Source organism: Sorex fumeus, unplaced genomic scaffold (assembly GCF_029834395.1).
Source record: "Sorex fumeus unplaced genomic scaffold, SorFum_2.1 ptg000129l, whole genome shotgun sequence".
Taxonomy (NCBI): Eukaryota; Metazoa; Chordata; class Mammalia; order Eulipotyphla; family Soricidae; genus Sorex; species Sorex fumeus.
This window is the reverse complement of record NW_026606186.1, coordinates 8,950,039-8,973,397: the sequence shown is the minus strand read 5'-3', so window position 1 is coordinate 8,973,397 and position 23,359 is coordinate 8,950,039. Positions and strand designations below refer to the sequence as shown.

Genomic DNA, 23,359 nt, shown 5'->3' with positions numbered 1-23,359 from the left:
GTTCCTGCCGGTCTGCGCACCCCGGACCCCCAGACTCTGATCGCTCTAGGGGGCGGTGGTGTGGGAAATAAGCACCAAGGACAGGTCACCATCATCGTCGTCGTGCCCCGGGCTGATGTGGTGACCCATCTGGCTCCCGGACCCGCTGCAGGTGGTGCCGCTCGTCTCGCCGAGGAGGCGCTTTTGCTGCTCGCTAGGACGCGGCGGTGCTGCCTTCCCAGAAGATAATTTCCGAGTCACTCGTTTATTTATTAATGCTCCTGACAGCGAGAGGGTCAGAGGCAGCGCCTGCTCTCCCCATCCCGCTTCCTCTCCGACACGGCTTCTCGCGACTCAGGCTGCCTCCACACGCAGGGGGCACTGTGCGCTGGAGACTGAGCGCGGTGGGTGGTGGGTGCGTGCCTGTGTCCCTTCCCTGCCCTGGAGGGGGGTGCTGCCAGGCCGCCTAAGACTAGGGAGGGAAGGAGGGAGGGGGTGGAGGAGGGGCTTTCAGGCCCCTGTCCTGGCCTGAGGGCAGGAATCAGCCCTGTGACTTGGGGTGGGGCCACCCCTGGTGAGGGGAGAGGGGCCAGGAGATGAGATATCCCTGCCTACTTCCACCCTGACCACGCCGACGGGCGGGCGCTCCTGGCCCCTCTCCTAGACAGGGCTGCCCTGGCCTCCTCTGCTCCCCCCTAGGTGATGCTCATGAGGTTGAGTTTTAGTATTTTTTGCTCGAGCTCGAGCGGGCCCAGTAACGTCTCCATTGGAGACTTTGTTGTTACTGTGTCTGGCATATCGAATACTCTCGGTAGCTTGCCGGGCTTTCCGAGAGGGGCGGAGGAATCGAACTCGGGTCGGCCATGTTGGCTGCGTGCAAGGCAAACGCCCTACCACTGTGCTATCGCTCCAGCCCCTAACAAAGTTAGTATTTTTAACTTTATTTATTTTTGCTTTTTTGGGGGGATCACACTTGGCGGTGCTCAGGGGTTACTCCTGGCTCTGCACTCAGGAGTTACTCCCTGGCGGTGCTCAGGGGACCCTATGGGATGCCGGAGATTGAAACCGGGTCAGCCGCGACCAGGCAGACGCCGTCCCCACTGCCGTCCTGTCGCTCTGGCCCCGATGCTCGTGTGGTTTAGACAGTCTCTTGGAGTAAAGGGAAGGAGACAGTCTTCGGGTAGGAAGAAGCGCAGTGTTCCTGGGTAAGTTACTTAGCCTGATCCGCAGCCTCGGTCTGCACATCTGCACAATGGGCCCGATGGCACCACTTGCCCTTGGAAGCATCGAATGGTGAATTACGTTCAGTGTGAATGTAATACAAGCGTCGACCTGTTTCCTGAGTAGTGGACACGAGGTCTTGTTAAAACGCTGTTCCATGAATAACAGCCTGAGAAAGAGAGGAGAGCAGAGCAGGAGGCTGAGGGTTTTGCTCTAGGGGCGTGAGTTAGCGTGGGCAGGAAAGAGTCTTTCTGTGGGGCCTCGGTTTCCTCATCTGTTATGTGGGCAGAACAGTGAGCAGTCCTGGGTCTCTCCGCTGGAGAACTCGGTGGACAGAGGGTCATTACCTGGAGCGTACGCAGAGCCTACCAGGTGGCCCTGCCCCTGGGTGTTTCAAATCTGTCGTAAAAGTTCACACTCCATCCTAGATGTGGGCCATACTTTTTTTTTTCCCCCAATCACTTGGGCATTTAGGTTGCATCTCTAGTTTCTCCTTTATTAAAAATGTTGTTGGATCCAGAGAGATAGTCTAGAGGGGAAGGCGACTGCCTTGCCTCTCCCAGGAATGATCACAGCAGTAAGCCCCGAGAGCTGGGTGTGGCCCCCCAAAGGCGCTGGGGTTTGACATCTCGCAAAAAGTCTTAGGAATGGAACTCTAGGCCAGAGATTGTGAATGGTTGGGTATTATTATTATTATATATTTTTTCTCCCATCCAACCAGGCCCGACCCTGCATAGCTTAGAGATCAGGAGCATTTAGCGTGGTTTGGCCATAGGCGGAGCTCGCCCGCACGGCAAAGCCTGGCAAGCTCCCCGTGACGTATTCGATATGCCAGACACAGTAACAACAAAGTCTCCAATGGAGACGTTACTGGGCCCGCTCGAGCAAATCGACGAACAACGGGAGGGCCTTTACCTTTACCTTTACCTATATTTTTTCACTTTTTGGGTCACACCTGGAGATGCACAGGGGTTCCTCCTGGTTCTGCACTCAGGAATCACTCCTGGCGGTGCTCAGGGGACCGTATAGGATGCTGGGAATCAAACCCAGTCAGCCGTGTGCAAGGCAAACTCCCTGCCCACTGTGCTATCGCTCCAGTCCCTAGTTGGGTATTTTTGATGGATAAAAATGCCCAGCACAGGAAGTTAGAAATAACTCCCCTCAACACACACACACACACACACACACCCTCCCCCCATTCCTAGCCACTGAATCTTCGAGAGCCCTCACCTGTTTTCTCACTCCCATGAAACCCACCCCCCACCCCTGAGATACTGCTACACCCGCCTCTTCTTAGCGTGGGACCCAGGCTTCCTCTTCTCCTGAGCCATCCAGTGCTCTTCCTGTGCTCACAGCCGGCGGCATGCGGCTCCAGAGTCCTGTCTGTTCCTGTCCTCTGCCTTCTGACCGGTCTGACGAAGTCCCCTGCAGGCTTCTTGGTGGTCTGTCGGGCCTGCGTCCTTGCATGCGGCCCATGGACATGGACCCCGCTTGGCCGGCCTCGGCCTGCCCGGAAGGCGGAAGGCGGCCCTGAGCCGCCCCCGCCCACTTCCGAGGGGAATCGGATTTAATTCTTAATCTGATGATTATCTTGGGGAGGCCTGGCATTTACACAGCACTCAGAGAGGTGTTCGCCTCCGGGGGAGGTGGGCAGGGAGGAGGTGATGAGAGACAGCTTGAGGCTGAGGCAGGGAGTGGGGCACCTTGGGGACAGGGCAACCCCACCCTTAGCACCGGACCTTCCCTCCTGAAAGAAGGGGCGTGGGTGGTGAGCCCCAGGACGTGATGAAGATGGAGGAAAGAAGGGATGTTTTTCGCTTTCTCTTTCTCCATCACCTCCTTTTAGATCTGTGGCTCCCCGGTGGGTCTCCCGGAGATTCGTGCAGGGCAGTAATTTTAGGCGTGGCAGGAATTAGCCTGCAGAGAATGGATGAGCGTGGCCAGGCTGGGGTCTGGGCGGCCGGCGCCATGTCCCTTCTCCCGGAACCCGCAGGCATGTGGCCGCGGTCGGCCTGTCCGTGCATCTGGCAGGCTGGCAGCTGTCTCCCATGTGGGCGTGTGGGCTGACTCGCTCAGCAGCCCGGTGCCCCTGCCTGGCCCGTCCTCTCCGCGTGACCCTTGTGCAGTGGCCGTTCCGCCGGCCAGCCATGGCCCCGTGGCTCGCCCACTCTGAGCTCTGCCGGTGCTGGCTGCTGCTCTCGCCCTCGGGCACGTTTCTCCTGTACCTGCTCCTTGCGTGTGGCGTGTGGGCCTCCGCCGTGCCATGTCCGTGTCTGTGCACGTGTTCACCTGTGGCTTCTGTCCGGCTGTGTCTGCGTGGGCTGGCCACCCTCCTCGTTGCCCATTGCCTGGAGGTGCCCACAGAGCCCAGGCCAGGGGGGTCTAGACCTGACGGGTACCCTGGGGCCCGTCCTACTTGCCCCAAGTAATCCTTTCTTATTTCCCAGCCACTAACCGGAAGAGAGGCAAAAGGAATTTTTTTTCTTTTTTCCTTTTTTGGGTCACACCCAGTGATGCTCAGGGGTCACTCCTGGCTCTGCACTCAGGAATCACTCCTGGCAGCGTTGGGGGACCATATGGGATGCCCGGGGATTGAACCCGGGTCAGCTGCGTGCAAGGCAAACACCCTCGCCTCTGTGCTATTGCTCCGGCCCTGCAAAAGGACTCTTGAACAGAATTCCTCTGCAGAATGTTCCTGGAATTAGAAAGTAAGTTAGCGACGGGGCTGTACTCTGTGGCTGTTGCAGAAGGCCCCGGAGGAGCTGGGGGTCCGAGGGAGTCTGAACAGGCAAGAAGGCACACACCCAGCACCTGGCTGGCCTGCTTCCTCCTGCCTGGGTGCTGGGCACGGGCGCTGAGGGGCTCGCTTGGCCAGTGGTGTGTGGGTCTGCGGGCGGGGCCTGCCCAGGCACTGTGGCTCCCAGGCTGAGGTGAGAACTGCCCACCTGCATTGCCCACGCCCAGCTCTCTGGGACCCCCCAGCCACCCGGACATGTGCACATCCCTTGGGCTACGGAAGGGACAGTCACCGGCCAGTGTGCTCTGAAGTGAAGCCCGTCTCCGCCAGCAAGCAGCATCCGGGCCGTCTGCAGGCTCCCCTTGGAGTGGCCGACCTGTGCCTGGAGCCCCCTGGCACGGTTGTTTGAGGTGATGTGTGGGAGCGTAGTGATTCCCGGCAAGAACCCAGAGGGCACGCGGCCACTCCTGTCCCCGGCTCTCATCTGCAGGCCTGCCATGCCCGCTGGGGGTCTCCCTCATCCTTCCTTGGCCTTTGGAGGCCACTGGTGGCGCTCCAGTGTCACCCCCGGATCCAGCAAGGACCTGAGAGGGAGAGGCTGGGAGAGGCTGGCAGATTCCACCCGCCTGGCTTGCCTGGCTCCCTGTTGGCCTGGCAGGGGATACCCCGGACGGACGGAGGCCACGCCCATGATGTGGGGCTGCCCTCCGACCGCTGACTCTCAGGAGTGTTCCCTCAGTGTCCCTGAGCTGCCTCCTGGCCCACCTGAGCTGTGGTTACCCAAGACCTGAGCGGCAGCCTCAGGCCCGGTCCTCGGGAGTCCTCCCAAGGGACTCCTCCCTCACCGCCACTGCCACGTGGCCTTGACTGCCAGGAGCCAGGCTAGAGAGACGGGAGCACAGGAGTGGGAGAACTTGCTCGTTGGGGACAGGCGGCGGCGGTGGGGGTGGGGGCTCACTGGCTCCGCCCCGGCCCCCCAGCGGGTGAGTGGTGCAAGGAGGGGCAGGTTTGTGCCTTTCCCTGCCCGGGGAGTTGCTCCTTGTCCCGATGGGTCCTGCCCTCCCTCCTCCGCCCTTTTCCGTTCCCCAGGGGGAGCTGCCACAGTCCTGGTCCGCTCGGGGAGCCCCATCGCTCCGACCTCCGGGCTGCTGGCGGAAGAGCCCGCGGGCCGGGATAGAGATGCCACCCTGCTAGCACGGGCCCTAATTGGACGCGACGTTGTCGCGGGGAGTCTCCGTACCCAGGGCAGTGAGTTAGTGCGGCGTCGCCCGCGCCCGCTGACGACGGGAAGGTAATTTCATGCTCTGTCTTTCTGACATTTGTAATCAGAGCGTTGTGTCGCAGCTGCACACTGTTAGCACGTGAAGGATGTGTGAGCCCCGACAATTACTGCTTCCTGCTGGGGAGGAGATTGATTAATAGATTGTTCGCGGCCCCGCTCCCCAACTCCTCAGTCCCCTGCCTGCCCGGCCGCCCCCTCTTACTGCTCCCCATCTTTCACCGACGAACGGTCCCAGGAGCGGCTCTGGCCCGAACCCAGAAGCTGAGGGCCTGTCCCCCCACCCCACCCCCGACCGCCGCCCACCAGCCTCCCCACGCTCCGGGGGATGAGGGCGCCCGCTGATAATACGCCCCTTCTGGGACCCCTGCCCGGTGCCAGGCCCTGGGGCAGCCCGTTTCCCAGGGGGCCGGGGACTGTGTCTCTCAGGCCACAGGCCCTTTGCTTGGCCCTGCCCGGGCCCCATTCTTGGCGATTCCAAAGCCAAAGGGGTTTTCGTTTCCCGTTTCATCGAGGTCGAAACGGGAACTTGGAGAGGGGGAAGCGTCTGGCCAAGCCGTGGGTGTGCCCGCCAGCATGCAGGACTGCGTGAGGCGGGCAGCGCAGCCCGGCAGAGCCCAGGGCTCCCCGCGCCAGGACCAGCCCCTCCTCCTGCCTGCATGTCTGGGAGCCCGTTTCCCTTCCCAGCCAACCGACAGGATGTCCTGTCTGGGCGCCCCGGGGTCCTGGGACGGAGCAGCCAACCCAGGGGCTGTCACTGGAGCCATGGGCACAGCAGGTCTGGGACACCCCCACCCCGTCCCCCTGGTCTCTGAACCCCTGTCCAGGGTTCCATCTCTGTGTCCCTCTCTGGGAGCCCCCGTCACTGAGCCCCTGGCCAGCTCCCCCCAGCCCTCTCCCCCGACCCAGACCCGTGCCAGGGAGGGTCAGGCCCTGTCCCCTCCCCCGTCAGCCTTTCAGCAGCGTTGGCACCAGGAGGTGCTGAGAAAGCCCCATTTCACGGAGGGGAGAAGCGAGTCACACAGCTCTCCCAAGTGGTCCAGCTGGGTCGGAGCCCCAGAGCACCCCGGCTTTTCCAGCCAGGCCCAGAGTCCCCCTGACCCCGTTTATCTCACTCACCAAGTGTCGGCGAATGTCTAGGCTGACCTGCTGTGTGTCAACACCTTGTCCCCATCCTCCAGGCCGCCCTCGCTTTCTCCTTCCTCAGCTCCCGGTGACAAAGAAGGTGGGGGCGTGGGGGTGGCCATGGAGGGGGCTTGTGGGGTTTCTCTGGGTCTCCCCAGTCTCCGGGCTTCTCTCCCCCCACCTGACCCTTGGCAGAGCTGGGTAGCCGGGACTAGTTTCACATCAGTGAGTCTGCGCTGCAGGTGAGGTGGGGGCACGGGTGGCGGGGCTGGCCTTCTGCCTTGCCCTTCTGTGGCGGGGTGGGCGGGTGAACCCTGCCCCCCGCCCCCCAGTCAGTCTGACCTTCTTGAATCTGGTGGGTAAGCCCTCCACCAGTGGTCCAGAGGCACAGTGACAGTGGCTCAGCCGCTCTCCCTGCTTCAGCTGGGGCACGGCCTCCCCCCTGGGCCAGTGGCAGGAGCTGGGGTGTGTGCAGTGCTGTGTCTGTCCCCCGGGGTCGGGGGCTCTGGCCCGAGGCCCCCACACGGAGGAGGCGCTTGCCCAGAGCCGTGGGAACTGATGTGCGGGAACACGAGGGCTCAGCTCAGGGTGCCCAGACTTCTCCCCCTCATCCTGCGCTTCCTGGGGGGAGACTAGCGGGGTGTGGGCACCCCGGATCTAGGGGACACCCAAGAACCCCGAGACCCCGCAGTCAGGACACGGCTCTGGGGGCTGGGGCGCAGAACATGCCTGCACACACCCTCACCCTGTGCCCCTGGCACTGCACAGTCCCGAGCTGCCCCCCAGTGTGGCCCTCATGGGTCCTGAGCACCCCCGGCATCCTGGACCTGAGCGGCGCCACATTGTGGTGTCCATCTAAGAGCCCCTGGGCTCATTGGACACTGCTGGTGACACCCCCCACCCCCGATCAGGCCCGCTCCTCTTGGCCCCCAACCCGGCCCCCCGCTCCCCTCGGTGAGCACTGGGTCTGTGTTCTAAGCACCCGTTGGAGGGGCCATGCCAGGCAGTGCTCGGGCCTTATGGTTCCAAGGTCAGGGGCCACTCCCAGCTGTGCTGGGCGACTCGGGGGTACCAGGGATTGAGCCCGTGTCTCTCTGGTCCCAAGGTGTCGCCTTTTCAAAAGGCATCTGGATGTCCCCCTTGCCTGTAGGAGCAACCCCGGGGGGCTGAGCCTCGAGGGCGGAGGGAAGGTTGAAGGGGGACCCTTCTCCCACGCGATGCACTCAGGAAATCATTCCCCCCTCTCCTCCCCCCCCCCCAGGTCCTGCACTCAGGAAGACAATCCCCCCTCCTCCCCCCAACCCTGGATCCCACACTCCATCCCCAAAGCAGCTCATGGTCCCTCCTGGGACAGAGCCCTCCGTGGACCCAGGGGGCGCTGCTGTTGTCTGCCTGGAAGGTGGGTCTCTGGGCACCCCCGCTCCTGCAGAAGGCAGTGGGGGCCGGGGCAGAGGCTGCCCGCTGATTTGCATAACCGCACGTGCCCTGAGTAATTAATGCAGCTCTGTCCTTGTGGGGACCCTCGTCGGCACCATTACGGATGGTTTACCCAGGGACCGCCCATAGCCAGCTACTCAGTATCTTGGCATAGAGCCCCTGGGGGCAGGGAGGGGGCAGGGCTGGGGTGGGCCATGGGATGGGCTGAGCAAGGTCAAGCAGTGACTGCCCTTGGGGTCCAGCCCGGCCCTGGCGCTTGCCCTGTGCCCCGGGGGTGGGCCTCACTGCCAGGCAAGGGGGGCAGAGGGGAGAGTGGCCACCGTGGGACTGGGTTTGGGGGATAGTTCGGGCAGGTCCTCTAGTTCTCTGAGCTGGCTCCTGCCCCGTCCCCCCGTCATTCCCCAGAGCGTCATTCACTGTGGGGTGTGACCCCGTCCAGCGTGGGCAGAACCCCTCTAAACAGAAGCAAGCTCTGCTCCTTGGCCCTCGGCCCCGGGGACGAAGCCTTAGAGGTGCTGAGTGGTTTTGGGGGAAGCCGGGCGCGGGTCCAGGACTGTTTCCCTAGCCCCACACTCATGAGGTCGGCCTGCCTGTGGCGTGGCCAGGTGCCCATTGGCCAGCTCCCCTGGCTGTGTTTCTGGGGCAGGGCACAGCTTACATGTGTCCTCCTCCTTTCCACTTGGGGGAGGGGCAGGGCAGGGCGCCGTGGGGCTCACCCAGGGGCGGAGAGGCTGAGTGGGACCGGACGGGCTCAGTGGCAGGGAGCACGCTCTGCGTGGGGCGCTCCCAGGTGCAATCCCTGGCATCCCTCACATGCAGGGAAGGATCCTCGCAGCCTGCGGGCTCTTCCCTTTGGGCCCCAAGGCACCCTCTGCCTCCTGTCTGGAGCTGTTTCCTGGGGCCAGGGGGCCCTGTCCAGCCCCTGTCCCTGCTTGTTTGGAGTGAGTTCCTGTGAGGGTGTGGAGGTGAGTTGAAACCGTCCAGCCTTCCTAGCTGCCCGGGGTCCTGCAGTGCAGACCCCCACTTTCTCTCCTGCCGCCTTTAAGGTCCCTCCTGGCTGGTGGATGGAGGCAGCCCGGGTGTGAGGGGGCTGGTCACAGAGAGAGAGAGAGAGAGAGAGAGAGAGAGAGAGAGAGAGAGAGAGGAGAAGAGAGAGGAGAGACTGAGATTACAGCTGGGCTCTGGGCTCTGCTGACCATTATGTCCAGTGAGACCCTGGCCGTGCCTTGCGCTGAACATGTGTCTCCCTGACCCACCTTTCAGACAAGTGCTGCCCAGCTGGGTGCTTGAAGCATCTGTGTGTATGTGTGCATGTGTGCGTGCATGCGTGCACACACGCACACTCCACTGTTGCACGCAGTCACGTGGGCGCCCCAGCTTATGTGCTTCCGCAGAGATTCTCCGCGCCCTGGCCGCGATGGCCTGGTGGTGAGCGCCCACGTTGCCAACGGCAGGAGACAGCCCAAACAGGCATGAGGAGATGTCAGCACGGATGGTTCTCCCACTTAGAAAATCAATATTCGGTGGCCTCCCTAATTGCTCTGTTGCCGCTAAGTGACTCATTACGGAGGGAAAATAGCAGTGGTGTTGGGGGGTTAATGGGAGCGGAGAGCTGGCGAACGACTCTGGTTTTCCTCCGAAACTCCGAGAAAGTATGGCTGGGCAGGGGAGGGGAGACAGCTCCCGGAAAGCAGCTGTCGACTGCGGAGGCCCCCGAGGAGCCAGGTGGTCTGAGAGCACCCCTTGAGGGGGCACCAGGATGGGCAGCAACCTGGAGGAGCTGAAGGGGGCGTGGCCCGAAGAGGGGCGTGGCATGTTGGGGCGTGGTCTCGGCGTGGGGCGTGGCCTGATGAGGGCGTGGTCGCGGGATGGGGCCTGGCCCAAGCGGGAGCAGCTTCTGCCCCTGAGTGAGGGCCCTGCTCTTTGCAGGGAGGCAGGTGGCATGACGCTGCCCCCCGGCTGCTGCCTGAAGGAGGAAGGCTTTTGTGGGTCCGGCCTTCCCCAGGACCAGTTGGGCCTGGGTGGTTTCCCTCTGGTTAACTGTCCAGGGATGGCCACCTCGTCACTGTCCCAAATGGGGAAAATGAGGCTGCAGAGGTCGCTGTTGGGTTTGGGCACCCTGCTGGGCCCACAGCCCTGGGAGAAGCTTGTCACCTGGTGGGGGAAGTGGCCTGGGCCTCTGCCGGGGACCTTGGGAGGAGGCAGCTGTAGGATCCCCTTGCTGGCGAAGTCTCTGCCTTGCTGGGCTTTGTTCCCGTTCAGAGCAACCTTCTGACGGTCAAAACACCAAGTCGGCTAGTGGTCCGTCAGTCATCTTTTAGGAATCTGTGTGAAAGCGACCCTCCCTTCCCCACCTCCCCCCCACAGTGCCCTGGAGCCTTGAGTTGGGGACAGAGGAGGCAAGGGGTGGGGGGTGGGGGGAGCTTTGCTGCTGCTGTGGACTGGGGCCGAGATTAAGCCCTGACTCAGTTCCAACCAGCACCTCTAGCCCCCTCCCCATGGATGCACAGCCCCCAGCACAAGGCTGAGTGTTTTTTCCACCTGGCTGAGGGCGGCCAGGTGGGTTCCCATGAGCCATGGGCTATTTGCAGAGCTTCTGGCAGGCCTGAGGCTTGGCCCTGAGTGTGTGTGCGCGTGGGGGTCAGTCCCGTCATGACGCCCTGTGGCCATCCTGGGGGGCGGGGGCAGGCCAGGTATCCCTGAGTGAGCAGCACCTTCAGGGAGAAAGCCAGCCAGCAGGCACCCACAGGGAGTGTCTCGTCCACACAGTGACTCTCACACTGCATCTTGGTGTCCCTGTCCTCACCTGGTGCTTTGCCGGACCCGGGGCTGTCCTCGGAGCGGGGTACCCCTGTGGTCTGGTGCCAGCCTGGGAAGCCCATCTGGTGACTGGTCATCTCTATGGCTGCTCTTTGGAGTTGTGCTGGCCAAGCACCTGCTGTGGGGTCCCTCCAGCCCCTCTCTGTATAGCTTCTGGTGGGTGCTGGGTGGGCTTCTGCCTCTTCTGGTCTCCCCCCACCACCACCCCTTCTTGCCCCATCACTACCGGAGGGGGCCAACCTCCTCAGCTCTACACCTGGTTCGCGTACGGGCCGCAGACTGGTGGGCGTAGTGGCTCGGCACCCAGGGCCTCCAGCCCGTGTACACCTGTGCGGTTACCTGTCACTTGGCTGCTGGGTGGACCTGGGTTTCCAGCCTGTCTCTACCCACGCACTGTTACCTGTCCGTATCCACGGCAGGTTCTCAGGGTTGAGACTGCCCGTTCCATGCTCTGGACACGTGGCCCACAGCCCCTCTCCTGTGGCAAGGCGCATCTTGCCCCCGGCCAGCACCTCAGGGCAGGGCTGCCCTTGCCGGCCTGGGATCCAGGACCTTCCTCCAGAGGTGGGATTTGCCCATCTGCTGGTCAGCCTGAGCCTTGGGACAGTGGGGCCTGGTGTCCTTCTGCCTGCTCTCAGCACCCGTGAGTGATGAGCGTCAGTGCCTTTCTTTCATTTACTCATTGATTTTTAGGTTTTCCTGCCCCGCCCCCACCCCCAAGCAGTACCCAAGGGCTCGGGCTCCTCTCAGGGATGCTGCGCCTGCCCGACTGTTGGGTTGATTCTCAGACCCAAGGACCTACAGCGTTGGTGGCCTCCGGTGTTAGAGGCGGAGAGGGGACCTTTCTCTGCACCAAGGAAGCTGGCCTCCCCTGGTCCTGCCGGGGAGAGGCGCCCTGCTCCTGGCTGGCCTATCCCTTCCTGGACCTTACTGCGTGGCCCCCTGCCTCCCAGTCACAACCAGGACACACTTCCCAGCTGAACCTCTCCCGGGAGGTGGCAGCCTGGCTGGACACCTGGGGAGGTCCCTGCTTCCTTCCCTCTCTCCCAGTCTCCTGGGCTCCTTACCGCTTCAGGTCAATCCGTCTGTATGTCCCTTTCATGGACCGGGGGTGGGGGGCGGGGGGCGTGGTGTGCATTGTGGAGGAGGGGCCGTTGGTACTCTTGGTCCAGATGCCTCGCGCTCCTGCGGGGGGTTGGGGAGGGGTCTGAGCTGAGCAGGTGGTGAGAAGGGCCCTGCTTTCTGTCTCGTGGCCAGCAGGCCGGTTCCCATCTCCACCCACAGGGGCCCTGGCCTGGCCCGGGTAGGCTGGCACCCGCCGGGGAAACCCCCACCAGCCAGCCGGCCGGGCGGGCGAGCAGCTCCAGCAGCTCGTGGTCGCTGCCGCCTGGAAGGAGGCAGACTCGGGAGCTCCCCAGCAACAGCCCTGCACTCACGCCGCGTGCACGCATGCCGCTGCTGAGTGGCTGCTCCTGCGCCCCCCTCCCCTCCCTCCTCCCGCCTCCCGGCCCCCTCCTCCCTCTGCCTCTTCCTTCCTCCCCTCCTCCCGCCCCGCACTCATTAGCAGCGCTGGCTCCCACAGCTTTTAGGCAGATGGTTGCGAAGAAAGCGCAGGGCCGAGGGTCCTCCGCAGGGCCGGGGGTCCTCTGGTGACCCTTGCATGCACGCACGCACGTGTGGGTGGGGTCTCCCGCCCACGAGATGCGAGAGGATTTCACCCCGTGCCTGGCAGGGAAACAAAGCCCGACTTCCAGGTTTTAACGAGGCCCTCCGGGAGTCCCCCAGACGCCTTCTCTCCCCGGAGCCGGTGGCCGGGTCGCCCCTGCTGGCTCACGCTTGCAGCCTATGCCGGGGTCCTCTCCCGGACCTTGCCACGCGCCAGCTCTGTGTCTTCCGGTCTGGGCTTCCGCGGGCTGGGCTGCTTCTCTCGCCCCCCCCCCCCCTTTCTGCTGGGGTGCTCCCCGCCCCCCCTCCCAGAGGCCTGCCAGACTCCACTGGGTTCGCAGTTTCTGGGGTGGGTTGTGAGGGCCCCGGTCTCTGGGACTAGCTGTGTCCCACCTGCTCTCTGGGCTAGGACAAGGGAGGTCCCCCAGACCTGTCCTGGCAGGGAGGTGAGCCTGGCGGTACAGCAGCCCCCAACCCCAGTGTGCCCGTGAGCGCGTCAGAGACCCCTTGCCCCACGGAGGGAAGCTGAGACAGGCCAGGCGGGGCAAGCTTGTGATGGACCGCTTGGGGGTGGGCAGGAGAGGCTGCTTCCAGGGGGCAGCTGGGCAGCGGGTACCCAAGGAGGAGAGAACCCACCCTCCCTGTGCCCGGGCGTGTGGGGGTTCAGGCAGGGAGGAGGTAGGGTGGAGGGCCTGATCTGGGTGTGCTGGGACGTGACCAGGGGGGTCTGGCAGAGGTCTCATGGGGGCAGAGCCGGGTACCTATCCAGGCCCTGGAGACGGCTGCCCGTTGCGAGTGTGGTGGTCCATCTTTCTGGGGTGGGAGTCACAGCGCACCTGGTTTTCGCTGTGCTCCCGCAGAGGGGAGAGTGGCAGGCAGGCGTGGGGTCTGGCCACCCACTGCCCCCAGCAACGTGGCCAGCGCTGGCCTATGTGGGGTCGAGGTGAGGGTGGGAGGGGCTCCCTCCTTTACTGTGAGCTCGCTGCCAGCTGGTCGTGTCCTGTTCTGTCCTGTGCGACTGCCCCTTGAGCATCTGCACTTCTGCAGCCCACTGAGCCCCGTGGCACCGGGGGCCGGCAGCAGGCCCGGCGCTCCTCTGGGGCCCATTAGGAGGCCGCGTTGTCTTGGATGGGGAGTTCATTCCCCGTTTTCCACAGGAGGAAACCAAAGCACAGGGCTGAGGCCGGTCGCCCCAGGTCACAGCCTCAGTACAGGGCAGCAGCAGGCCGGGCGTCTCCTGCAGGGAGGGGGTGGCAGGGGGCCCCTGGGTGGTGGGTGTGCCCAGGTTGGCCTGCGGAGCAGAGGTGGAGCTCCCTGGCCGGCAGGGACCCCGTATCCCAGGAAGCAGGGCCCCTGGGACTCGTTGGCACCTGGCTCTCATTGTTCCTTGCCAGCAGAACGAGTGACACTCCGGCCCAGGATGTCTGCCCGGGGTCTGTGCAGGGGTAAGTCGACGGGAGAACACCGAGGCCTCCCCGCTGCCAGGCCACTCTGACCTTGAAACCCAGAAAAAGGGCTGCCCTGGCCTTCACCAGCGGGACAGGCGGGCGGTGGGGGGGCCGGGGCTTAGGGTCAGGTTGACTGCTGAGCCGCTTGACAAGAGTCCCAGATCAGCATCTGGGTGGGGGAGGGAGGAGGCGGCCTGGCCCGGCCTGGAGTCCTGCTGTTGGCAGCGCGGGCGGGAGAGTCCAGGAGTGTGCTGGGCTCAGAGACTGGTGCGGGGGTGATATGAGAGGGCGGGGCGGGCAGGGGGGGGCACCTGGAAGCCAAGTTCCTGCTTGGGCCCTCCCCGGAGGCAGGCAAAAGGCCTGGGCACAGGGAGGCGTGGTGTCTTTGTGATCCTACACCCGGTGGGCACCCGGGTACCCAGGTCCCACCCCAGGCCTGCCAGCTGCCCCCAGGCACCTCCGGAAGGGCCATCGCAGCCCGGGTGGGCAGTGCGAGGTCTGCTAAAATGGGGCGGTAGCCCCTGCCCAGTGGGCCAGCGGATTTCTCAGAGAAACCAGAAATGTAGAGGCTTCCGGGTGACATTTAAAATTTTCACATCTTTAAATGTTGGCAATTGATTCCAAACTTAAAAAATGTCACCCACTGTGTAGGCTAAACAAAACATGAGTGTTGACCAAACAGCGCCTGGCTCTTTATCTGGAGACCTTTCTCCTGCAACCCAGGTGGGCAGAGGGGCGGAGGCAAAACTTCCTGGTTGGGGAGCCTGCAGGCCAGGTGTGGCCCAGGGAATCCGTGCTTTCAGGCTGGCGGTCACTGTGCTTGAGCAAAGGGCACTGGTGCAGGGACAGCCAGCCTCACCTCTGTAAAACCAGGAACGGTGGCTCCTGCCCTGGGGTGCTGCCTGGCACACCTGCCCTGTCCTAGTGTCTCTCAGGGAGGCTGGTCTGGGGAGGAAGGGCCCAGGTGTCTGGGAGAGGCTGCCCCCGGGAGCAAGGGGGTCGCCATGCAGCTCTGAGGCCACTACCCGGCTCTGGGCACCTGCTCTCCTGACCGAGGGGTCCCTCTGGCACAGGAAGGTCTGAGAGTCCAGGGAGGCTCTGGTCCTGCCCATCTGGGTCTATCACCTATCCAATCTGTGGGTGTCCCCCCGGGGCCACCTTTGAGCTTCTTTTCTAGGTGACCCCCCCATCAGTGGCCCCAGAGGCTATCCCGATTCCGGGGGCGCTGTCTGAGGGCTTGGGGCCGGGGAAATGCAGGTGATGGGCCGACAGGGTCCAGCCCAGGTTCTGGCTGCACTGAGACGCACAGAGGTGTGGATGCAGGAGTGGGAACCAAGCGCCCCTGCAAAGCACCCCTGCACCTTGTCCTGGGCACTCAGGGTGGTAGGGTGAGTGAGACCCCCCCTCCCAAGTGGGGGCAGCAGCTGATAGGTGACTCCTGGCAAGCAGAAATTGAGTCATGGGAGCGACGGGCACAGTGCTGACATGCGGGGTCCCCAGTGTCCTCTGTGACAGGCCACAAGTGAACTCCAGCCCCCTGGCCCCATAGCCACTGCTGACCGCTCAGGGGCTTTTCCTGCCCACTTCCTGTGCCTGTAGAGAACGGACAGGAGAGAGCGGGCCCATCCCCCAGCCCTGGCTGTCTGGCTCCCAGGTGGGAGTGGTCGAGGAGGGTCTTTCCTGGCTGACTCACCCCAGCTCAGGCAGAGGTGGCCTCAGAGCGCCCTGTAAGGGTGGAGCCTGGGGCCTGGGGCTATTTCTGGTGTGGTTCAGGGCCCTGGGGACTGGGAACTCCAGTCTCCCCCCCCACACTTCCGCGTCCTGCGGACACAGGCCCCTCATTCCTCCAGACAGTCTCTGACCCCTCTTGCTGGGGCCCCTCTGTGCCCCGGTCCACTCTGTGGCCGCCTGGCGTCCTGGGCTGCTCCCACGTGCACTGAGCTGGGGAGTTTGGGGATCTTGATGAGAGCCCTGCCGATGCAAATGTCGCTTAGTGTCACCCTGTGACTGAGGAATGTGGGCTCAGAGAGGTGAGCTTGTGCTCCTGGCCAGCTGGGCTGGAGCTGACCAGAAGGGGCTGTCTCCTTGGAATCTAGACTGCCTGTAGCATCCCTGGGAGAGCCGTGGGTGGGACTGAGACGCCTGGGGTCTCACAGTGAGCTCCTGGAGAGAGCATGCCTGGGACCACCGCTCTTGGGCCCAGAGACCCCTGTTTTGCTGCGCTGCTGTACCGCCTGCTGTGCTCTGGCTCCTGGCCGGAGGCACTTCCAGAGTCGCAGAGCCTGGCCCGACTGCGTGTGTGTCCAGCCAGCTGTCTGCTTCTCCTCACAGCTCCCACTCAGCCTGATTCTGGGAGTAATGACCTCATGGTACTTCAGGCGTCCTGGGGAGATGGCCGGCTGTCCATGTCCCGTGCTCCGCTAAGGGAGAAGGGGTGGGGGGATGGGAAACAGCGCGTGTTCCTCTGAGGAAGGGGAAGGGGGAAACTGTGTTCTTCTAAAATGCCAGCTGGGAACCAGTTGCTGGGTACCCAAGTGGTGCCTCCAAGAGACTCCCCTTCTAGGCGTCTCTCGGAGATCTGGCTTTGTTGTCTTGGGAAACCAGTGCCAGTCCACCCTCCTCAGCTGGGTCACTGCTATAAGCAGAGACAAGCCCCCCCCCACCCCGGGGGGTGGGGCGGGGCGCTGTGGGCGGAGCTATGCTCCTGCGGGCGGGGCCATGCTCCTGTGGGGAGCTGTGTCCTCCCTGTGGGCGGGGCCATGGTCTTGTGGGGAGCTATGCTCTCCCTGTGGGTAGAGCTATGCACCTATGGGCAGGACCACGGCCCCGGGGGCGGGGCCATGCTCCGGTGGGCGGGGTCGTGGTCATGTGGGGAGCTGTGTCCGCCCTGTGGGTGGGGCCACGGTCCTGTGGCGAGCCCCTGCGGGCGGGGCCATGCTCCTATGGGTGGGGCCATGGTCTTGTGGGGATCTATGGCCCTCCTGTGGGCGGAGCTATGCGCCTGTGGGCGGGGCCATGCTCCTATGGGTGGGGCCATGGTCTTGTGGGAAGCTATGCTCTCCCTGTGGGTGGAGCTATGCCTGTGGGCGGGGCCACGCTCTTGTGGGGAGCGCCTGTGGGCGGGGCTATGGCCCCCTGTAGGTGGCCCTGGAGGAGGGCCATCGAACATCTTGTGTTGAAGACCTGAATGCAAAAGCAGTGGCCTGGCCCAATGCCCACACCCCCTCTAATGCTGCCCCCAGGCAGATCTCAGAGGAAACTTCCTTTAAGCCAGAACTGGGGGCTCTGTCTCTCTGATAACCCCCCCCACCCCCGCCCCTGAGTGTTGCATGGGTCACTCACTCCGCACTGAGGTGGAGAGGCCTGTGCGGGCAGAGCCAGAGCACTGGACCCCAGAGGTGGTAGAGGAAGCCAAGTTTGAATCCAGTTCCGCCACTTTGTATCCATGCGACCAGGGGCCGAGCCGTGGCCTTGGCCTTCTCCCCCCCCCCTCAGGTTTCTCCCCGGTGAAATGGTCTTTTGATACACCCGCGGGGATGTGCCCTGGCTCTGGGAACCTCTTCCTCCCAAGCCACCCTGCCTGCCCTGCCAGGAACCTGGAGGCGCCCTGCTCTCCCGTGCTGGCTCAGCTCCTGGAGGGGGGGCAGCCTAGGCTCCAGGGGAAGCCGCGCGGGGCGGGGGCGGGGGCTGAGGGCTGGCAGCCTCTGTGATCCAAACCTGTTCCAGTGTGGAATCCCGCCCTGCCGTATGAAGAAAACGTTTGCTAATGAAATTAATAGTGTAAACAGGACATGGGGGAGGGCAGGCGGCAGGGGAGAGGGGTTGTTTAAAAAGCACTTCAAAGAGCACCCTCTCTGCGCACCGGAGTGGGCACCACTTGCGTGCAGAATGACGGGTGCTAATTACAGGTGGCCGCTCAGTTAACGAGTTTGCCTGGTTGTGCTGCGTTATTGTAATCGCTGGAGTCAGAATTCCCTGGCATGCTCCGCACTGAAGATCATAATAATACCCGGGATTTCTTTGTCCTGTTCCGTGCCAAGCGACCTACGGGCAGATAGGCATCAGCATCTCATTTCGTTGTCACGGCACCTCTGTCCAGGGGGCAAGCCTGGGGCAGGGCTGGGTGCCGCCCCTCCACTCCCAACTCCCTCTGCCTGAGCGCTGACCTGAGGTCCCGTTTGGCCTCCCTCTGCCCCGTGCCATCACTCCAGGGAGATTGGACACATGGTCTCGCTTTTTATCTCGAAACGTTCTCTCTTCCGGACTCCTGAGAACCCCACTTGGTGCCCAAGAGGAAGTTTCAAGGCCTAAATGGAGCTGAGGGTTGTGCAGGAGGCCAGCTCAGGCCTTTTGGCTTCTAGGAGGAGCCCCCCACAGCCCCACCACCTTCCTCCAGGAGAGGGACCGCCCTCCTCCTCCACTGAGGTGCCCAGTCCCAGGCGACCTGCCTTGAGGGGTTGGGCCCTTTTGTCTTGCCACCCAAACCGGGCTAGACCTTGCTGGATCCAGCACAAAGGCCCAGGACAGTGCCCCTGACCCCTGCTTTGACCCCTACACTGCTTCAGTGCTCCCTGCTGTCAGCTGGGGTCACTCCTGAGCACAGAAGCCAGAATCATCTCCGTGCTCCACAGTCCCTCCCTCTGAGGAGACATGGTGGGGGCGAGAGCTACCCCCACCTGGGCCCCCCCCTCCCCCCGTCCCCTGTGAATCCTATCAGCTTTGAGACCTGGGGTGGGCCTGTAGTTCTGGGGCTTCCCTGAATTCCCAGAGAATGAATGTTTTTTCCCTAATCGGTTACCAATAACCACTACTAAAATTATCTAAACTATTTCCCTGAAAAAAAAAATCGGAGTTTCTGCCACTTCCTGAAAAATCAAATCGGGACCAGAGAGATAGTACAGCAGGTAAGGTGCTTACTAGCTAACCACATCGGGTCCCCTGATCCCCGCCAGAAGGAATCGCCAAGCACTGTGCTCCTCCCCACCCACCCTCCTCTCCTGCCCCCGCAGACCCCCAGTCCCCGCCTGGGGAAAAAAAGAAAAAGGCAGAACCAAAAATTGCAAAACAGAACAAAACAAAAAATTGCAAAACAGATGCGGCCACACGGGCGTTCTTTTCGTGCATGCCCCAGACTGGGCCGCACCCCAGAAAGCCCACAATCCCGCTGGCCTGCCTTGGTGCTGGGCGGGGGAGGGGGTTGGGGGAGCTCCTCCCTGACAGACCTCCTGGGCGGCCCTGCTGGGCTGCTGGGGTCCTGGAGACCTTCTCCTCAGCTCCTCCCTGTGTGGTTTTCACTCCCTCTCCAGCGCCCTCTGAGCCCCCATGGGCCCCCAAGGAAAGAAAGAACCCTTTCACTGGCCGAGTGACTCAAAAATAACCAACACCACGCCTGGGGGGGGGCGGGGGGAGGGGGGATGTGGGGGGCTGCTCGCTGCCTCCTCTCTCCCTCTCCACCCTCCTGGGCCGGAGGGGACGTGGGAAACCTATTCATTTAAACTCAATTATTTTCTCGGAGACAGGCGGCCCTGAATTGGGTCAGCCGCTGTATGTGCTGTGCTCAGCGCTTTCCACGGCGGGCGCGTGCTCCCCCTCCGGCGTGCTGCGGCCCCCCACGGTCACTCCCGGGCCTGGCCAGGCCTGGGCCACTGGGCGCATTCCTGCACAAGGTGGAGGAGCCCCGCCGCGTGCGGCCAGGTCCCCGCCTTGCTGGCCCTGGGTGCCCTTGTGGGACACTCATCCCGGTCTCCCAGGGAGGGGGGCGGAGAAGTGGCTGGGGGGGTCCGGCAGGGCACTGGGTGCTCTCACATGGGATCTGTATTTACACGCTGCGCCCCCCACCTCCCACCCCCAGGGAGAGACTGTCCACACTATGTGCACAGCACTGGGGGGCTCTCCTTCCCGGAAACCCTCTGCTGCCCGTGGCCCTCATTACAGGGCCTGCTGCCAGGCCCTTGACTTCCCAGGGGCCCCCGGTTGGAGAAGGGCTTGGCTCTGATGTCTGAGTTGCCCTTCCCGCAGCCCCCTAAACCCAAGACCGTGTGTCCTGTCCACCCGCTGGTGCTTTGGGTCACCCCCTTTCTGGCTGTGTCCCAGCCTGCGTGTTGAACCTTGGTGGCCTGTGGCATCTTGTCCTGCCTGTAAGCAGGGACAGTGATCAGCGGGAACCCCCCCCCCCCCCGCAGCAGGGTCCAGGGAGGGCCTGTGAGTGCCGACCTGTGGCAGACTGTTGTTTCTTTCCCTCTGAGCAAGTGGGGCTCCCCTCCAGAGCTCCCCCGTGAAGGGCCAGGGCGGGGCAGAGCCCCACCAACAGCTGCCCGCAGCACCAGGGCCGGGCACCAGACCTCCTCGTTCTGTGGCCTTGAAATCCGGGGCCCCCCACGTGTTTCCGTGGACAATCTGCGGAATCAGGGTGGGAGGGATGGTACAGTTGAGGCAGTTTGAGCTTCTTGATCTTTCAGGGATGTGGTGACATGGGTGTGTGGGGCGGGGAGGGGGAGGCAGGGGGCGAGGTGGCAGGGGGCCCCGTCAGAGCTGCAGGAGTACCCTGAGCGGAGCTGGTGGGACAGGGGTCGCGGAGGCAGCTGTGCCCCTCGTGACGCCCAGGGGGTGTCCTCGCAGGTCATCAGATGGAGGCATCTCCTGGGTGGAAACCGGCTCTCCTAAGCGCTTTCTGAGCAGACGTGTCACCGGTTCCAGGGTTCCCTGCCAGCTGGAGTCACATCCTCAGGGGGCGGCCGCTGGCCTGGGCGGGCTGACGGTGTGTGTTATTCCCCTTCCCACCCCCACATGGCCAGGCAGGGTGGGTGGGGAGCCGGTGCTGGGAAGCTCTGGAACGGCAGGCAGCCGGGGAGGCCACTCCAGCCAGAAAAACAGGCTGGGGCCGCATCCTGGCTCCCGGCCCCCACCATCCCACCCACCCCCTCTCTGGGCATCCCACCTTCCCCACCTCCACAACGGTGTCCGGTGTCCGGAGGATGGGGCTGTGGATTCCCACACGTGAGGCCTGTAAATATCACCTCCAGGGTGCCCGGCCTCCGGCTGTTTGTGGGCGGTGATTCAGCCACGCCAGCAGAGAGGTGCTCCCGTCAGCGAGCGTCTGGCTGGCAGGGCTGGTCTGTCTTGCACCCTCAGCCCGGCAGGCAGACAGGGGACGCGTCTGCCAGCATCCTGGCTTAGGGCCAGTCCTCTGCAGATCCCCTGGGTCCGTGCCTACCCAAGCCCCAGCTGTCCCAGAGACCCTTCCCCACCCCACCCCCAGCCCCGGTGCCCCTATCTGCACCCCTTCTCGGAAGGAGTGAGTCCTGCTCCATCTGGGCCCTGCCCCAGGGTGGGATCCTCAGGGCTCCTAGTCCCTGGGGCACACCTTGAAGGAAGGTTCCAGAGCACCCAGAGAGCCTAGCATGGGCTGGGGGTGCCATGAGCTCTAGGAGAAGCTCAACTGTGGGGCGAGGGGTGTCTGTTCCTCACACGGGGGTTAAGTCCCCAGGCCCCAAGGAACCAGAGATGAGCACCCCCAGGGGAGAGGGTGGGTGGGGACCAGGCAGCAGGATGGTGCATGGGGGCTATGAGCCAGCCCAGGAGAAGACACACCCTGGGGGGGGGAGGGGGGGGAGGGAGCAGGCAGTTACAAGGTCAGAATGGAAATTGGGGCCCAGGGCAGGAGTGGGTGATGGGGCAGTGAAGGTGGGATGGGGGCTAGAACCACGGACTGGCTGTTCTCGGCCCCTCCAGAAGTTTCTCCAGCCACGGGGGGCCGAGAACGGGGGCACTGGACTCTCCCACCACCTGCTGATGAGTCAGGAACAGTCCGGAAGGAGCTGGCAGGACGTGGTCAGACCAAAGCTGAGGGTCAGAGGGTGTGCGGGGATCAGCTGCTTCCAGGTCAGGCAGCTGCTGAGTGGGGCGCCCGCCCCGGGCCGTGTGCATCCCTGGCCCCCAGATACCAGCTCCCTTTCAGCTTCTGGCCTCCTGTGACAGCTGTCCGGCGAGGTCCCAGGGGCCTCTTGTAACTGTGGGGAATCAACCTGTGGGATGCTTCCTGCCCAGGGGAAGCCAGGGAAGGCTTCCAGGAGGAAGTGGTGTTGGCCCTGGGGAGAAGTGATCCATGCCAGAGGCTGGCTGGGCTGAGGTCCGTGGGGGGTGGGATGGGGAGGTGGGGGGTGGGATGGGGAGGGGTGAGTGACCCAGGACCTGGCTTCTTATCTCTGTCTGCCTGGCTTGTCAGAGCAGGTGGGGGGGGGGGGGCTGCTTGGGGCCTGCGGGAGGGAATGTGCTCACCTCCCGGCCCACGTCTTTTGTCCTGTTACAAAGGCAGGGAGGGAAGGCCCAGAGGGAATCGACTTGCCAAACCTTGCCCCGGAGGAGGGGCCCAGAAAGCGCCCTTGGATGGGGTTCCCCTGGGCTTTGGAGGTGGAGGAAGCCAAGACAGAGATAGGGCCCCAGGAATCAGGACCAGCTATGCTCAGAGCCCAGCTCTGGGTGCCGGCAGGGGTGGGGCAGGCGTGAGTCACCTTCCAGGCTGGGGGCTGCTGGGGGCCGCTGCCCTGCTTGCCTGATTGCCTGATTGCCTGAGCTCTGGAGATTATGGAGGGACTGGAGTGTAGCCCGCCCCTCCCGGTGTGCTGAATGGGGGTCTCGTGAAGCACAGAGGGCACGGAGTCCGGGTGGGATCCACGGCTCTCATCCCAGTCTTTGACCTCTCTGGGGCCACACCTAGCAGTGTTTAGGGGAACAGGAGGCGGCAGGGGTAAAACCCCAGACTCCTACATGCAAAGCCTTGCCCTCCCACCCTGTGGGCTGTCTGGCCTGCCCTCCGCCTGTCTGTTTTCTGGAGGAATCCAGGTCCTTGGGGGAAAAAAGCCAGGGGGGCAGAGACTGCTGCCTCCTGGGTGCGGGCTGTTCCGGGCTGTTTGATCCCGGGCCCTCCCGCGGCCGCTCCCAAGGAACCTGCATCCCGTCTGGCTTCTACATAGTGCTGGAGGCTCTGGGACACGGCCGGCCAGCAGCCCGAGGGTGGGGGTGGGGTGGGGAGGTGACCTCTGGCCAAAATGCTGGGATTGGCCGGGTGTGCCCGTCCTGCTGCCCTTTATTTATGGGAGGCATCCCGCTGGCTGGCAGGACCCCCCTGCGCCCCCACCCCCCTCCCGCCTGGCATTTGGGCAGAGGGAGCCTGTCCCATTTGTAGCATTCGCCAGTCTGGGCACTCTGGTCCTCCCAGCCGCACCCCCCTCCAAGAGAGAAAGTTGAGCCCTGTGTTTTTCCCAGCGAGGAAAACCCTGGCCAGTCCCTTTGACCGGGTGGCGTGGGAGGTGGGGCTGGGGGAAGCGGGGGGAGTGGCGCCCCACTTCTCCTGCGGGTGACCTTGGGAGCCGCGCACAACCCCACCTCCGCCTTTGTTCGAATTTTTTAAATGTTTGAATGGAAGTGCGAGAGGGTTCCGAGCCCTGGAATCATGGGTGGGGGCCCCCGCGGGGGTCGAGGGCGGGTCGGGAGCTGAAAGTGGACCCAGCTGGGGGCAGCTGGTCGCGGAATGTGCCCCGGGGCCGGTGGTGATGGAGGTTGGGTGGGGGGAAGGGTAAGGCCTGGCTTGGGGCGGGTGGGAGTCCCGCCCGGCTGCGAAGGGAAGGGAAGGGGCCGGGCTCGGGAAGG

General features: G+C 63.6%; 1 protein-coding gene across 3 annotated transcripts in view; it reads left to right on the top strand.

The window, feature by feature from the left end:
* Positions 1-23,359, top strand: part of DAB2IP (DAB2 interacting protein) — a 99,699-nt gene that overhangs the window by 44,974 nt on the left and 31,366 nt on the right. The window lies entirely within an intron of this gene.